At 39.3% G+C, this 18,026-nt stretch overlaps 1 protein-coding gene across 10 annotated transcripts in view; it reads right to left on the bottom strand.

The window, feature by feature from the left end:
- The window catches only part of TRAF3 (TNF receptor associated factor 3), a 69,892-nt gene that overhangs the window by 43,558 nt on the left and 8,308 nt on the right, over positions 1-18,026 (bottom strand). For 3 of the 10 annotated variants that reach the window (XM_014264474.3, XM_026791187.2, XM_074542323.1), the window contains exons 4-5: positions 6,053-11,688; positions 5,077-5,220 (exon numbers count right to left, since the gene is read on the bottom strand). The exons of 3 other annotated variants lie outside the window; for them this stretch is intronic. The gene's annotated coding sequence lies outside the window, so the exon portion shown is untranslated. Of the gene's footprint in view, positions 1-5,076; positions 5,221-6,052; positions 11,689-13,185; positions 13,325-18,026 lie in introns of all 10 variants that reach the window. 4 more of the 10 variants (XM_074542324.1, XM_026791180.2, XM_026791181.2 and 1 more) reach the window with 4 other exon arrangements.

Below are 18,026 nucleotides of genomic sequence, written 5' to 3' on the forward strand. Positions count from 1 at the left end.
ATACAACTTAATTAATTTTAAAATGCAGCTCATCTTTAAAAAAACAGTCCTCCCAGGAAATTCTGAACACAGCAGAGTTTAGAGGAATCTGGTAAATGAAAGAGAATGCAACTTCAAGTATGGCTTGGCACTTCTTGAACTCAAGACTGAAATGAAGTGCTGTGCAAACAGACATGACCATACCAGAAAACTCAAAACCACAGTCTCTCACTTCCACATGAAGTTTGTTCCACTCTAACTAAATTTTCTAAGCCTATATCCAAAATGCAAAAAAACCTATCTAACCTGTCTTTCATGGAAATTAACTTACTCTCATAAAACATCTCCTGCTCTTCCATTTTATCCTAGTGAACACAGTGTACTATGAACGCAGTTAAGAAAGAAATATTGCCCCAAATACTAATCAAACTCTAGAAATTAACACAGCATGTGACATCATCAGAATATTTTACTGAACACTGAATTGCATGGAAGACATTTATTCCTTCACAGAATTCAACCTCTCACTAATCCTGAGTGAAATTTCCCACCATTCTAGATGATGTCTTCAGCTGTGTCTGAATCCATTGCTTCTTAATCAGGAAGGAAAAGGAAAAAAGATATTAACAGTAACTCTCTTTTCATTTGCCTGTATTTTATTATTTATCAGAATGTATGGGGAAAAAATATTGTCCACTTATTTAATGAAGTGATAGAGGTTTAACTTCAGTGATTTCAATGCCTACACTGTATACTTCACTGTTAGACTTTATTATCTATGACCAACATCTGGAGTTTGGGAAAAATGTGGGAGTTTTATTAAGATTTTTGTATTAGATGGAAAAAAACCCAAACAACCAAAATAACCCCAACAACCAAACCACACTTGCAAACAATCTGGACGAAGGAAAAAAATACATTAAAAATTTAAAACCCTCTAAATCACTTGTGCTAGAATTTCTAGTTATACTAGAAATTTCAGTTTCTACAGCTCTAGTAAAAAAGTATTACTGAAGTTGAGTTTTCAGGAGAAAGTCACAGACCCTTTACCCAGACTTGTCATAGTATTCATAATCCCAACTTCACATTCACTGCTATCTAAAGCATTTCTTACCTTTATTGAGGTGTTCATGGAGAAAGCAGTGCTTTCCCTAACTGAAAATTTAGATTCACAGAACATGTTCCCCAGCAATGTAAGAAAGGCAGGAGCATGTTGCTTCCTCCTGTAGAACACAGACTTTAGGAATGTGCTACTGGAGACCAAGTGCATGAAAGACACAAATACCTGCTGGTGTATGACAGTGTTCCTTATTCCAACTGTAAAGTGTAATTAAAAGACTCTTACCTGGAACCTGCATGCAATTTCCTCATTTCTCTCACAGTTTCTCCGAGTTTCTACCTCTTCTTCGTGATTTACTTTGCCAGGTAACAAACTATAGTATTATTTTGTCTTGCCAACCTTAAATGTTTTATTTGCTGCCTGCAGGTTTACACCAACTGCAGTTCTGGAGGTTTCAGATCAACAGATATCACTGACATCTTGAGAACAAGGCACCTCTACAGCCCTGGGTCAGACAGGACACTACTAAGGACCAAAAAACCCCAGCTCCCAAAGGTTTCCCGTGTACTGGATTAAGAGAATTAACAAAAATCAATGAGGATGTTATCCTTCTACAACATTCCTAGTGTGGAAGTTGTAAAAGTAACTTATAAATTTTTCTGACTGAACTTCACATTATTACCCAGAACCAAGTGTTTATCACTGTTACACAGCCAAAAAAAGTGTAACACAAGCAACAGCAACCTTTTAAAGAAACTTCTGATAAAATTCTACAGTACTGCTGCTGCTTCAGAAACACATTAAAACTGGTGCATTCCACACCATCCACAAGGCCTTAAAGAGATGTGCATTCAGATTTGGAATACAAAGTTGACAGTTTTAGGTGAAAATTCTTTTTGTGTGCTTATCGCCTGAGGGCTTCTTTAGTTAATATTAATGAAATCATGTTCACTTCTACCAAATAAATACTTAATAAAGCAATTCTGTGTAATGTATTAATGGCAATCTAACCTTTAAACATGCACTTTTATTTTTCAAAATTCAAGCCTGAAAGCCTCCAGGTGTTACTCTAGAAACTAAATGAGAATACTCAGATTCTTTGGAAAATTTATGCTCATAAAGAATTATCTGCTTGTTATAAAGATTCACACAGGCACAGTTTAGATATGCAGAATGGAAAGGATAATTTACAAATGGAGCAAATGCCAGATTTAAAAGTATGCAGAGGACACTCACTGATAGAGTAAGGGGTTTACATCCTAGGATTAGAGCTTACAGGATCTTGCACTGCTAATGACACTTCAGAGGAAAGAGTTCTGATTCCCACTTCCTGCAGATAACTTGTATCTAGGCAATGAAGCTTCCAATATTACAGCAGTGTGGAATTTTCCCCCCATCAATTCTACAGAATTCCTACACGATTTTAAGACTTCATCCCTTTGTTTCTCTCCCTAAACTGTATAATAAGCAAAACATTGCTTACCTTTTATACCATCTCTGGCCTGAAGTGTTCTACATCATTAGGAAGTATTATTTTTGGACTCTTCTAGCAAGATTTGTCACCACTCTAAACCCTTCTAGAAGTCTGGATAAAAATAAATAACTTGCCCACGCTTCCTAAGAGTCATAAGACATTCTTTTTTTAACATGATACTTTCCAACTAAACTGTACACCAATGCTTTGTTATCTTAGGAAGCAATTGCAGGACCTGAAAACATCAGGTGTAATATTAAAGACAAATCTACATCTCTCTATATAAGGAGAACTACCACCTTAACATTATAAATGCTTCTGAGAAGAATCCTTTCTTTCTTCAACCTGCTTCACACTGTTTTGGAAGTTCTTTTATGGTTGCCTTTACAAGATCCCAAAAGAGCGTCCAACTTAATCCAATTCAGAATACATATAAATGCACTTCCTGCAATGTGGCATAAAGTCACAAAATACATTAAAAATGTTGTAATATTGATCCATCAAGCCAGGCTCAAACCAGTTCCTGGAACTGTTCTCCATCATTATATAATATCTACAATGCAGTAGTGGATAGGCAAGAGGGAAAGAAAAAGGGGGGGGAGGTAACTCCAAAGATTCTGTTAAGCATGATTCCCATTTCCTCTACACATCTGCTAAATCTACAAGCAATTATTTTGAGGCCAAGAGCAGCAAATTCTTAGTGTTATATCAGAACAGTGAGTTCTACAGGTTAGACAAGTATCATAGTGTCAAAAAGTGGGTTTTCTTTGTCTTGGGGCTTTTAAAAACAATTTTCCATTTTCCAAGACAGTTATTCAGGGGGAAAAAAAAGAAAATCATTAAACTAGGTATATGTAAACTCACACTGCATTTTTATCTTTATATGGTCTTACTACTTTGCCAATTTATTCTCCAGGGTATGGACTGCACCAGAATTATACTTATTCACTGACAGCTGTGCTGCTGATAGCTGAGATTAGTTACAGTGAAGGCCACTCCACTTTGGAACAAGGATGGGTTTTGTTATCAATCCAAACAGCCTCTGTGTCTCAGTGAAATAAGGGACTTCATCAGTGCACCAACACAACACAGAGGGCTGGCAACAGCTGTAATTAAAGCAAATTCATAGTGTCTTAAGTTCAGCAGAGAGAGGACAATCCTAAGTTATCTTCTCACTTCCCACAAGAAAATTGTACATCTTTAATGATATGTCATCACCCAGTCTTTTAAAACCATCTCCAGATAACTTTATTTTAAAAGTGGCCTAAGCTGAACGTAATAGGCACATAAGAGATCACTTCTCTTAGTACAAACTTTTTGTATTTATACACTTCCTCTATATAGCCCCTTTTTTCTCTCATCTGCTCAGTTTTGACCAGGAATTTCAATCAAGCTCTCCACTACTACATTCAAGGTTTACTTTAATGGACTACAAAAAATCAACAACACAGATGCCAGGAGAATATATTGTAAAAATCTATTTTTCATCCTATCAGCAGTGCAATGATGAATTGCTGAAAGGATTGCACATGAAAATTCAGACCAAGGTCATCAAAATAAATGCTCATTCTCACAAAGACTGTATTACATTTTTGAAGTAGAGGAGGAAATATTATGTGCATGACTAGAATTAAAACCAAAGGAAAGCAGATTTCCAAGCAACTACTTCATGGCAATAGAAAGACTGCTTAGGTAAAATGTTCTCGTCTACCCAAATATTCATGCTTTATGAGAAATAAAAATCATTATATCTTTAATAAATGTAGCAGCAATTTGTCTCCTAACCAGTACCTAGCAAGCTTATGAAGCTTGGATTGAGTACAGCCCATTTCAGCTATGCACTCAAACACAAGGCAAAAGAAGCCTTTGAGAGAAAGTATATCAAATTGTAATTCCAAACAAATCTCCTTCAGAGTTTATCTAATGCTGTCAATTTTTCATGTTTGACAAATGTGAGAATTTTCCCAGCAGCTAAAAAAACAAAAGGAAAAGCTTTATACCATATCAGAGCCACAGAAAGCAGTGGCAGTGCCACCAAAGAACAAGCCATACATGTGAATACAATTTCAGGTAACACACAAGCCAAGTTACAAGCATTAGAAGTTTAAAGGTGAGTGTCCAAACTCACAGTAACACAATTCCAATAAATGTATGTATTTTCTTAGGCTCTAACCTTTAGAAAAGGTTCACCTTAAGAACAGGTTACAGAACCCTTTCCCATTTAAATACCTCTTTGGTACCACAGATGCTGCCAGAGTGGCATAAAGGTTGAAATCCTTTACAGTTCTTGTCCAGCCTCTGTTCTTATTGCTTTTTCTAACCTCTTCCCTAATTACCTGCTAACATGTAAACTCTCTATCAGTCTGGAAATTATATGTTGCTTCTCATGTAAAAATTCTCCTTCAGAGACAACTGAAGAAACTATAATATTAAAAACTGAGTTGTTAGCTTAAATAAAAGCTCTTGATTTCCAAAGTCCATGCAGCAGCTTTCTGGATCAAATCTGTATACTTCTCCTCTTCCCACACCTCCCCCAAATTTGGAAGACTCTCTGATTGCTTACATTTCCTTTGTTTTATCTGAATCTCATTTGATCCGTGGCTTGAGAAGAAAGGAGAATAGGCTTTCTCAATGCTCTGATAGGGCTCTCCTTACTCCTGCCAATAAAGGGAGCTTTGCTACAGTCTGCCTGGTTTCTTTCTTTGCCCTGAAGAAAGAAAGAGTTTGAGTTACATTACCTTCATTCAAAAACACTGTAACAGGCTTCTCAGAATCCATCAAGTTACTTCTTTAGTTTAATTAGACCATCAAACTAATACTTAATGATGAACTTTAAAAATAATCTAAATGTAACAAAGATAAATAACAAAGAACAGTACACAAAGCATATCAACATGATTTTTAAACTATTGTTTTCTTCTCCTCCAGTATTGCTCACAAATGACTCAACAAAATAGCATTAAAGGAGGGCATGCACAGTTAAAATCACAGCTATAATTTCTTGCTTTCACGCACACACAAAAACTTCTCCACCCAGATACAATATGGGTCATTACAGACTGTAGAAAACCTTCAAAGCAGTGCCATTTTCTTGGAAAGTCAAATTCCATTTGAAAACACCAACTCAATTCTGGGAAAGCAATTAAGTGTTCTGCAGAGCAGAGCACCCCACAACAATATTCCAAGAGGTCATTACAAGCAAGCAACTTAGTTTGGGGAAGTTTTGTTTGATCCTGGGATTTTTACAAGCACAGAGAAAAAGAAGAAAATGGTCCAAGAGCATAATTAATAGAAATCTTCATCAATATCTATACTCCCATGTTTAGGAATGCACAAAGTTCAACAAATGCTACCACAATGCCCAGGCCACCACCACACAAGTCTGAAGCGCCACAGCCTCTCTCACCCTTATGCGTCAAGGCCAAATTTTGTGAGCGCACAGCAGCAACCTCACCTGGCCATGTGCAATACAGAGTCAAGGCACAAAATTTCACAGGAATTTCAGCAGTTTGACTCTTGTCAATGCACTTTGCACCCACCTAGCCCCGAGTCCAGGAGGGCGCTGAGGCCAAGCCGGGCGGTCACTCCGCGGTGCCAGGGCAGCGACGTTGGCGGGCGGGCCGGGGCAGGGGCAGGCCGGCAGCGAGGGCCCGGCCGGGCAGAGCGCTCCCTGCTGCCATCCTGCACACAGCTGGGGACACGAGGGGCCTCAGCAGCCACAGGCACACCGACAGGCCTCACAGTCACACAGCTCGGCCTCGGCAGTCACACAGCTGGCTACGGAAGGTCACAGTGTCACAGAAATGCTTACCTGACCCCACACGCGCCGGAACTTCGCTCCCCTTGCCACAGCTGAAGTGCGGGACTTTGTACCACGAGACCAAGATAGCCACAAAGGAGGAATGCCACAAACTTCCACAGCTATAAAACTGCGGTTTTGTGGCTTTCTGAGTTTTTTTGATCTTGGTCATGCACTACAATTCACCTTTGGTCCTCAGGAAGTGGAAAGGAAAGGCTACTGCTGCTAACAAAGTAGCAGCAATGCTACTTCGGACCACAATCATAGTAAGTAATGATTGGTAACCACTAATGAGTGGTTACAGATTCTGGCAAAACACACACAGGCCAATGAAAGCTCAATCTGGCTCATTCTAGAAACACAGTACCTGGAAAAAGAGCCCAGCACTGAGATTTACAGAAAACTCCAAGAATAAATGCTTACTCAAAGAAAAAGGAGATCTGCAACTGTACGCTTTCCCCACCAAAACAGTATATAAATTACAAGTCAGCCCATTATACCTACAGGTGTCATGAAAGTAGCACAAATTTCTGTACTAAACATTTACATATTAACTCAGCAAAAAACTGAAGTTCTAAAACTCTTAGCTCCGATATTGACTTCAGACACTCATCATATCAATGGCCCTGGGCCACTGCTCCTTCGTATTCTTAGGTATAAATCCAAATTTAGTGCAGGGAGTTTTGCACTTTCAGCCTCTCCTTTCCCTCCCAAGACACCAACCAACCCTTTCCAAACCACAGAGAATTAAGGTGCCTCCAAAGTTTCATTCTTACTAAACAAGTGCACTCCACAGCTGAACAGCAGCATTATGACAGTGCTACGCCCTTAAAAATCTGGCATAAAAAAAATCCAAAGATATTGGTAAGACATAGAAAGGACTGGGGATTTAGCTCCTAAGATTAACATAAAAAAGGAACATTCTCAGAACAATTGAAAATAATTGATCTTGAAAATAATTCTGTATTATATTGGAAAACCAAAGTGAAAACTGACTAAAAAAGAATCTTTTAATACTAATGAAGTACACATAACTGTTTCTCGACTTGAATACACTAGATAATTCAGGGAAATTATTACAAAGAATTTCAATGAATTACAAGCAATAAAAAAGGGAATCAAAACTTTTACTTTTCAACAAGCACAGTTATTGTTGCATGCTACAACATACAGAAATTACTTCCATTATCCTTTATATGTTAGTCCACAAAAAGTACCTTACCTTATTCTCCACTGTCTGAGCACAGAGGATTAAAAACAAAGTATTAGGCAGAAAATGCAGGTGTTTTGTATCAAGAAGAAAACCCAAACCACTGCATCAATAAGCTTAGTGACTGTCCAGCATGCCATGCACACTCTAGGAACGTTTAATGGAAACTTATCCACATCCTTCTTTTTGCAAGCTTCCAGACTTCTGAATTGGAAACCCAAAGGCAGCCGTTCATTACCTCCTCCAAAATGCAGATCTCAGCAACACCACACTGCAAGAGGAGCCACCACAGCTTGATTTTCCCTCCTAGTAATTCCCTCCTTGCCAACTACTGCACTGCAGTCTTTCTGAGGCAAAATGCAATCGGGGGAGGGCTGAAGGAGCCCAGCAAAGAAACACAGCTACAGCAAAGTTCTTTCAGATCATCTCATGACTTCCCAGTCGTGGGCTGGAAGGCATAAACTGCAGAGTTTGGTGGGATCACTTAGCATTTTCTCTGCTGCTTCTCCTCATGTTCCCGCCTGCTTTTTATTTCATTTTTCACAGGATAATTTAAGGATAGCACTTTGTGGAAAAACTGGAGTGGATGTGGGGAAAATAAACAATTTTGTTATAATAAAGCTACCTTTAATTCTCATAACCGTAATATTTTAAGGGATTAAAACCAAAATGTCTTGTAAGGTTTAGGATGCTTTGGTGTTTTCTCAGTTCAGGGAAGGAGGAGACACTGGTGAATTTTTTTGCTTTGGTTGTTAAATTGGGGAGTTTAGTCAATTAACTACTTAGCACTTGGATGCTTTCCCTATACAATTAAAACTGCCGTGATTACACAACAGCAGTTTTTGTGAGACAAGTGCCCAGCAGGGGCATTTGTAATTATTCCCCAAGTGTTCCACAACAGCAGCAAAAGAATGAATCCAAATATTAAAGAAGCTCTCACCAAAGCAGTGGGGTTGGAAGGGACATCTGGAGACCATCCAGGCCAGCCCCCTCTGCCCAGGCAGGGTCAGGCAGAGCTGCCCAGCACAGCCACCCACTGGGTTTTGAGTATTTGCAGAGAGTGACTCTACCACCACACTGGGCAGCCTGTTGCAGTGTTTGAGCACAGCCTCAGCCAAAAGCTTTTCTTGTATTCAGATGGAATTTTATCTTTTTTATTCTTAATTTATGCCCACTGCCTGTCTGGACACTGGAAATCTAATCTCTAATTTGAGTTACCTCCATCCCCCTCCACTCTCCACAGCTGTGTTTAAGAGCAAAGGGAGCACAAGGAGCCCTTGTGTCAATCAGCCAGTTGTTGGCTCACTTGAGACAATAGGCTCATCACTGCTTTCCACCCCTCCTTCCTTCTGCATCCTGCAGAGCCAGGCTCAAGGCCAGATCTTTCAGCCCATCCCAGCTGCCTACCATCAGCAACCTATTATTCCTGGAGATCCAGGTCCTCCTTGGGGGAGCATCCTGCCCAGACTCCTCTGGTTCAGCCTCACTGGAACATTAGGCAGGGCTGAGCACCTGCTGGCAATGACATGGAAAGCTCAGAAACCTCCACAGCCCTCTGGCACCTCCCCACCTCCTGTGCAGCCCCCAGGAGGGGGGCAGTAGCAGCAATCAGAGCGTGTTATATGGGCATGAGCAGAAGGAAATGGGAGAGTTTGGAGGGAGATGCATCCTTTGGGGGTTTGGCTCCAAGCAGTGCTAAGGCTGGCTGGTTTTAGGGGCAGGTTTGAAGGTTTTCCTTTCCCTTAAAGGCCAATATAATGGGCAACATAGTTATGGACTCAGATAGAATGAAAACAACTACTACCCACTCCCCCACCAACAGATGGGAGATTAACTTCTTAAAGCTGTGCACAAGTCCTTTGCTTACTCCTTGCAGGGGCTCCTGAGTTCCCATGCACTGAAACAGTGATGTTACAATTCTTCTTCTAATATGGCTTAGTTTACATTGACATTCCTGTAGTGGATAATATATACCCAGTTTAGGCTCCCAAACAAAGTTTTAGTTGGTTTTATATCCAATTTTTACCTATTGAAAAGAATTTACCACTAAAGGTCATCTTCAGCTTCAAATCCCTTCCTTGGTTTGCAGACCACACAACACACAACATTTTAAAATCATAACCACAAATGTGAAAAGGTGAAAGAGAGGCCTGTTAGCTTTGAAACAGAAGAACAAGATCAGAAAAGCTATTAGAGACTTTCTGTGTGACTTAAAGCACTTCTGCATATTTCTATTCTCCTTTGTTGAGGAATAGATCCCCCTTCTCTGATCTTACCTGGGCACCTACCAAGTTCCCATTTCTTCATATGTATTACCTTGTATAATAGGGCTCCAGTCTTAAGCTGGGAACTGTCAAAAGTGAAAAAATAACTAGAAATAAGGAACACAAAAACAATTTTATCTTGACAAAGTTGGGAAGAAGGACTAAAAATATCCCTTCCCCTAAAAACCAAACATAAATAGGAAAATAAGATCTTTAATTATTTTTTTGTTTTCTGCAGTTAGTCTAAGACTAGCACCTTAACACTTCCTAAGCTGTTTTGCTTCAGGACAGTGAAAATTACTTCAAGACAGCCATGTGTAGCCTAGTTGCTTTCTGGCAGGCATCCACATACCAGCACAGGGGCACACAAGACTTCCTAGGAAAACACCACCAAACACCTAGCACCAACTTAGAAGATGTGACCAAGGGGGAAAAAAATCTTACAGAAAGATAGCAAGTCTGCTTCATAAACTGTTCATGGTCCTGTGTGGGAGAGTAAAAGAGAAAGAGAAAAGGCCAAAAGAGTGTTCAACTATTCCAGCAGACTACTTCCTTTTCCTGCATCCTTCAGATGATACTTCTAGATCACAACCTAAAAAGGACCTGTTATCCTGTTATGTGAACCTACAAAAAGAACTTATTGTGACAAGAACATGAACTTCTGTATTTAAACACCATCATTAATTCACATAATTTATTACCAACAAGAAGTTCTTAGTCACAGTGCTTAACATAAGATCTAGCAATAGTGTAGCAAAAAGCTTTATTTTTATCCCTTTCTACAGAGAACTTTGAAAGAGCCTCTCTACCTTCCAGCCTTATAAAGCCGTACCTGTTCTGAGGAAAAAGCCCCAGAGCAGTCCCAGAGCATCACCTGCTGCTCCTCTGCAAAGCCACAACCCCCAGCACTCACCTGAAGGACTGAAGAATTTCCTATGTTCACTTCAAGAGGTTGAAAGGAGCACGTTTCGCTTCTTTTATCCATTCCTAATTTAAAGCTTTTAAACTGAAGGCAAACAGGACTAACTTTTTTTATAGAAGCATAATTTGTTTTTAAACTCCAGAAAAAGTAGAATGGAACAAGGAAGGAAAGCACAACCCCAAACATATTTAAGGTACTGTTCTAAAGGATTCAGGACATTTTCTCCTCTTGCAAGTAAGGTTAAATGCAGTTTTCCAAATTAGGAAGGAAGCTGACTAAGGAAGCTGGTTTCTATGAGTTCTAATAATATTTTTAATCTATTTGAAATCAAACATCTGAGGGGAAGATTTTTTTGTGAAATGGAGATAATAATTTGCTTACCTTCCTTGCAAGTACAACTGATGAAACAAAAAAACCCAGTGTCCATAAACTATCATGCAACTTAATTCCATCAGGCAGAATGCAGAACTTGCCAAAAAGTCCATTCTGATTGTGTGCAGGGCACACAACGAGACAGAACAATGCTACAAGAGGGTTTATTTACAGAAATGAGAATGAAACTTGTTCTGACTTTGAGGTATCACCTTCATTCATAACCAAACCAAACCGAGGCACTGAAGATGGTTTGTTAAATAAATATCATCAACTTAAAGATGTGAAAACGCAAAGGAGAATGAGGTACTTTACGGTGTCATGCAATGATGCTAATACTAAAAAAAAAAACAAAAAACCAACCCAAAAATCCCACCAAAAAAAAACCCCAACTCACACAACTGTCATGAGGTTTCTCAACATACATATTAAAAACATACACAGCAGAAGAATCGTTCCTACCTACCTGTTTACATGAAAAAAATTCCCACCACAAACCCCAGTGACACACAAGCCTGCAGTCTGTGCTCCGATAGATTAATATATTGTTTCCCACTGCTGAGAGCTGGTCTTGATTCAGTTAAAGCCTAAGCACTTAGGCTTTCCTGCTGGGAAACAAACAAGTCAAGTCGGTTTCAAGCATCTCCTATTAATAGACAGAAACAATTCTCACAAGCCTGAAGGCAAAAAAAGAAAAATAGTAGGTAAAGGCTGCACTAAACCATAACAAACTACAGCAAATCAAAAAGCTGCACTGAAACCTACTAGTTCACTAGAAAATTCATTGCAAAAGTCTGTTTACTTCATGGAGGAAGGCATCAGTGAGTCAATATCTACAAGAACGTTTTACATAATGGGAAAATTTTTATTGGCCAGAGGTTCACAGTGTTCTTAAATTTCCAGAAACTGCAGATGCAAAGATACTTCTGTTAACCTAAACCAAAACCAAGAAAAGAAACTATCTGAGATGACACTCCATTTCTCAACACAGCTCTACTGCTCTTCAACCTTCTCAGCACAGGAAAGACTTACACTCTGATATTAAAGGATGGAAACGTGAACACTGGAAACAGAGGTAGCTTTTAGACTACCACCAAATGGCATTAAAACACGTTAGCCAGCGTAAAATCTTGGTTAGCACGTTGTTGCCATTTCTGAGCTGTGACACTAAGAACTGAAGTAGTTTAAGGAACCAGCTCTATCAGTCTTGTAGAAAATTAGTGAGCCAGTCAGAAGGTATTTACAAGAAAGCATGATACCATCTTAGTTCTTCCATTTTCACTTTACTTGTAAAAGCAAGTAAGAGAGCCAAGAATCATCAGTCAATAAAGAAATGAAAGGAGTTCCTTCCTTCTTTTAACAAGGAAAACATGCTGCAACACCACTACAAAATAAAATCCAGTTTACTCAAACTAAAGTGGCTTAAATGAAGGAATCCTTCCTCAGTCTTCAGAGGGCTGATAACAGTTTAAGGATTATCTTTAAAAACTGAAAAGTAAATTCAAAACATTGCACAGGTTACATTATTCCTCTTAATCTGCTAAAAATCACCAATTTAAAAAATGCAAATTATATTTTAGTTGCTGCTTTTCAAATATTTTGAATGATACTTAATAGTAAGCATTTTCATCACACAACTTTTTGGAAGCTGGAAATTGACTAAATATTTTTTAATTAATGTCATGGATCATACATGCACAAGTATCAGGATTAGAGTTCTAAAAGAGACTAAATTGCGAAGCTACTCAAACTAAAGCCTATGTGTTAAATTTCAAAAGCACAGAGATCACATTTGTTTTAGTACTGTAGTAGTACGATTCTATTATCATGACAGTGCAAAACAACTTTCTTAGCAAGCCACAAAGTATTCAGGGGAACACATGATCAGAAGCTCAAATTCAGAAAATCAAGTTCATATTCAGCCAGTCCTTAGTGCTGGCACTCCATAACGCAATATATGAACAACTGTTTCTATAGTTCTTATTTTTTTATCTGCTTTAGGTGATGCAAATCCTTTCTAATGTATTCTGTTCTATTGAAACATTCTCATCCTCCACAGTACATCAAGACATCCCATCTCATTTTTCTTCTCATAAACAATTTACCTATGGATTTACCAGCAAAAGCCAGTTGATGGTAACAGAAGAATGAATGAGAAAGGTCTTCTGACTCAAGTAACTATATGCTTCTTTTTAAATTGAAACCTAGTGATGGGGGCTGCCTCCACTGCCCAACAGACCCAACCTGTAAATAAGGAGAAAGACAAAAAAGCACATTCAGAACAGAATGCTCCTTTCTGTCATCTGCTGATGCACCCATTCATCTGAAGGCCTAAATTCTATGCCTGCAACACACAGACCAAGACCAGCAATGCTGCTGCACTGCTCAAGTAAAAAGCAATATATGGTAATTACCAAAGCATTCTCTTGGATGCTCAGCACAGTTCCCCATGTGTCCATCAGTTCACATGGAAAGCAAACAGCAGCACAGCTGTTTCCTGGGGTAGTGAACACTGCTCCTCACCTGCAACCAGGCTCTTCTGGCCAGTCTTGACAGTGCTGTACTTACATGGACTTCACCATCTTTACCCACACATGGATGGATGTAAGCCCTCATCCCCCATGAACTGGCAGGCTGCGCTCCTGATTGGCCTCACTAAAAAACTACAGCCAGAAAAATACTGGCTTTGTGGGTCTGCCTCAGGTCTTCCACTCAAATCTCAGGAGCAAGCACAGCTCTTCATACAATGCTAAACATCTGGAAATCATGCTGGAGCAAGCTTAATCTGCTACTTTGCAAGATGGCCCTACAGAGCTCAGAACCCTTGGAGCTACCCTTATAAGCTAAGGTAGCACCATAAAACCCATTGCCTCGATTCAGAGAGGAACATAATGGCAGAGAAGCTTCAGTAATTCTTTTCTAATGCTGTATCTCCACATGGTACAGGGAAGAATCTCAGAACAGTAATCTGAAACAAAAAACACCCAGTGCAAATTAGGAAAAAAACTCCAAACCAAATAAAATACTATATAAAAAACCTAGAGCAGAGAAAAAGGATGAATTAGAAAAACAAATCCTTGCAGCAGCAACAAACAGCTGTGTTCCAGCTTACAGAACAGCCCCTGCTCTAGGCCTCCGGTGAATGAGCAAAAGAAGATGATGAAAGCAGGCAGAACACCACTTCACACCTGAAAAACTCTTAATTCTGTAATGGAGACTTGGGTCATTCTACAGTGCTCTGCCTGCAGACTAAGTGCCCTGTGTGGCACATTGGCCCCTCAGACATCACACCTCCAGTCCAACCACCCCCAAGTCTGAGTACACACTGGAGACATCCCTGACACCTTCTGTGTTTAGGCAGCCACTAGAAACAATTACATCTGGGCAGACTGCAGGCAGTGGTCACTGGTTTAACACGTGAACACTCCAACATCTATCTCCCCCAGGCATTTCTGCCTCATTTGGTATCGGCAGCAGATCAGTTCTATCAGTTAACGTAATGCTGAAAATTCACCAGCCTCATTTCAATTCTCACACTGCCTGCTCTTCTAAAGTCAGTTTGGATTGTCTGACTAGTTCTGCCACAGTCACAGCAAAGCTGTGGTACTGTCCAAGAGGACTGACTGACCACAGTGGGTATCTGCAGGAAGAATGACCCCAAGTCTCTGCTTACCCTAGTTAGTGAGAACAGATTAATGGCCTACATCATCTTAGAACAATGGAAGCTGAACTCTTCTGTATTAATTTACAGCCATTGTACACTAGCTTCTTTACTCCTGCAGTGAACATCTGGATAAGTAAGGTAGCTGTAGGGAAACAGCATCTCAAAAGTCACTTGCATCCGAACATTAAAACTTTCTTAAAAATATTTCTATTCACAGGAAAATGAGTAGAGACCAGAAGAACAGAGAGACATCAGTTAAAGGAATGCATCATCTGGGCTCAGGGAGCTCCAACAGGGAATAAGGCCATACAGAAATGTTATTAAAACACTCACTAAATGCTCTTGTTTCTATCTTATTTAATGTATGTAACACTTGGCAATAGGCTCTGGTGCTTGAGCCCTGGTAACTGACTACAACATTAAGATATTGGTACATCTTTATTTGGCCTTCCCACCTCTTCCTTGAAATTTACTATGCTTGCAGTACTGAAAAAAAAACCAAAAAACAAAAGAAGACAAAACCAAAACCAAACCCAAACCTAAAGTCATGACAAAATCATGGTTTTACAGTTCACTTCACAATACCATATAACACAGAACTCATGTTCAGCAGTGATTTAAACTAGGTTTAAAGGTAGGAAGTGAGTTCCAGTACGCTGCAGCTCTGGGCCAACTCTGAGTGATGAAGATACATGATTTCATTTTGGTGTCAGTAACAGCATCAAGCCTGACACATTTCATCTAGTCTTAACATCAGGCTCTAGCATTTCATTTAATAACTCGGGACAGCCATCCATATTTATTATCAAGCGCTTTCCCGCGCATCAATAAATTCTTGCCCAGGGGCATGGGACATGTAGTCATTTCTCAAAAGATACCTGTGCAAATAAAATCCTTCATTTATGCAAAATCTCGTGTTTCATAATTTATTTACTTTTTTTTTAAAGCAGAAATATACCATCCCACTCATTTTTGGTGGGTGTATCACAACCCTGCTCTTATCACTCCCCCTAGGTCTCCCCTCACTATCTTCTTCACCTAAAAATAAACAAGACACAATCTCAATACACTACAATATGTTGTCACTTCTCTGTCCTGACCACGTCCTCTCTGATCAACATGACAGTGGGATATGCTGTTGGATGCCATTTTGGCTGTAGAAGCAACAATTATTCCTCAATCTGGAGTCTAAGCACAGCAAAATGCAGTGACAAATCCTGTTAAATTCCAAATCTTAGCCTGTAAACAGAGTCAGTCGCCTAATCACTTCAAATTCAAGGCAGGATGGAGGAAGCAAGGCTGGGTTTTGTTAATTTTTATGTATCTACTAAGACAGTGCAGAATACTATTAGCCTTCTCTCCATACACCATCCTGGACAATGTCAGAATCAAGGCATTCTATTCAAGGTGACCAAGCACAATTTTCTTCTTTCCTGATTGGTTTCCACCTCCAGCTTTGGCCCCACTCACCAAGCCAATCACATAACCAAGGAATGACAAGTTCACATTTGATACGACGTCGTATGGCTGGATATCACAGCTTCTATCTTCTAATTGCCCCTTTAAGGGTCATCATTAGCCAGCTCTAAGTTATTATTAGCAAACTGATAAAACACTAATGGCCAAGTTCTCTCACACAACAATTTGTCCATTTTCCACTTATCATACCAAGTTATTCCAAAATAAATTATTAAGAAGAATCATCCCCCTGCCTATTACTTGAACCTGTTATATTAGTTAGTTATTGTTATATTTTGAGGAACTAACAGCATCTGACAATCACACATTTTAATCATGGCCAAGGTTAGAAAGCCAACCAAGATTTTTGCAAACTTCTCTATTTCCCTTTGAAAACAGAAAGAGAGCATGTAACACCCACTGGCTCTCTCACACCACTTCAACAGCTGTTAAACTCAGGTCAAGACTGTTAAGCTAGGCTTCCAGCTGCTAGATCTGAAATTATTTAAACTTTCTAATTCTAAGAAATGGATTTCTGCTATGCTACATCTTCTTCAAAAGAAAGAAAATAGGATTAGTCTCAGTTTCTCATGAAAAAATGCATCTCTTGCATTTCTTGCTCAGTGCTTTTTTAATGCTACTAAACTTTTTTTGCTAGCTGGTTATAGTTACCTTGATTCTGTAAATCACACTAAAAATACTTCTACCTGTAATGAAAAGAGAACCTATTGAGACTAACTTGATTGCTCTTGGCCACCACCATTTCTAAAAATGAAGTTTGGGGTTCTTTTCTACTTACAGCTCTGTGGTGTGGGAGAATTCAGACATCTCAGCAACCTCATTCTGCTATCTTTGAAGCAATCCTACCAGCAAGGAGTACTGAACAAATTCACTTTTAATTTAGTTTGTATCTCAGCTCTAACTACTGCAGAGAGAGTCAAGGGCCTAATCACAGGGGCTTAGTACAATTCCAGATGCCAAGTCCTGTGTAGAACTGGCAGATAAAGAGTTTAGCCATATCTCAATTTTTGAGCATCAACTTCACACCACAGGGGACAACCTACAGCATTTAAGATGGTACTCAGTGCCTCTGTGTGCAGGCACCATCTTTGTTCCCTTAGGTTCTTCTAAAGCCAGTAGTCAGTCAGGGCTTAAGCAAAGAAACACCATCATGATGTGTTTAAGTTACAACACAGCTCTTTAAAATGAAGTGCTGGTAGACAGGGTAAAAGAGATCATAGGAACTCAAAGGATTCACAAGAGCGTTTTTGCTGTAATAGTCTAATTAATTTTGGGATTTTTAAATCAAATATTTCTTGAGACTGCAGCTCTTTAATGCTACAGTACCCTCATCTACATGGCAGCAGGGTATGAACATAATGGAGTCAACACTTGCACAGATGAGAGCTACAACAGAGGCAGCTGCTAAAATCTAAATCACCCACACAAAAGGCATATGATTGATTCCTTCCATACCTCCTTCCCATGATGACAGCCTGTCTTTTTGGTATTTTATCTAATCACTTCAAACTGAAAAAAACCCACACCTTAGCAAGTATTCCTGCTTTTGAAAAGTGTATTTTAACAAAGAGAAGACCTTAAAAAGAAAAATACAGACATGGAAATAGTTCTAGGCAGAAGCCAGCTTCTATTGGGTATATAAATATTTCAATCCCAGCAGCACCACCTAATGGAGAGCTCACCAATTTTCCCCCTTCTTTAACATGACAAATATTTGAGTTTGGAGGTGTTAACAACTGGTACTTTAGCACATGGCCTAATTATTACCCTATAAAATCTGACTAGCTACAAGAGAACCCAAAC

The sequence above is a fragment of the Zonotrichia albicollis genome, chromosome 6 (genome assembly GCF_047830755.1).
Source record: "Zonotrichia albicollis isolate bZonAlb1 chromosome 6, bZonAlb1.hap1, whole genome shotgun sequence".
NCBI lineage: Eukaryota > Metazoa > Chordata > Aves > Passeriformes > Passerellidae > Zonotrichia > Zonotrichia albicollis.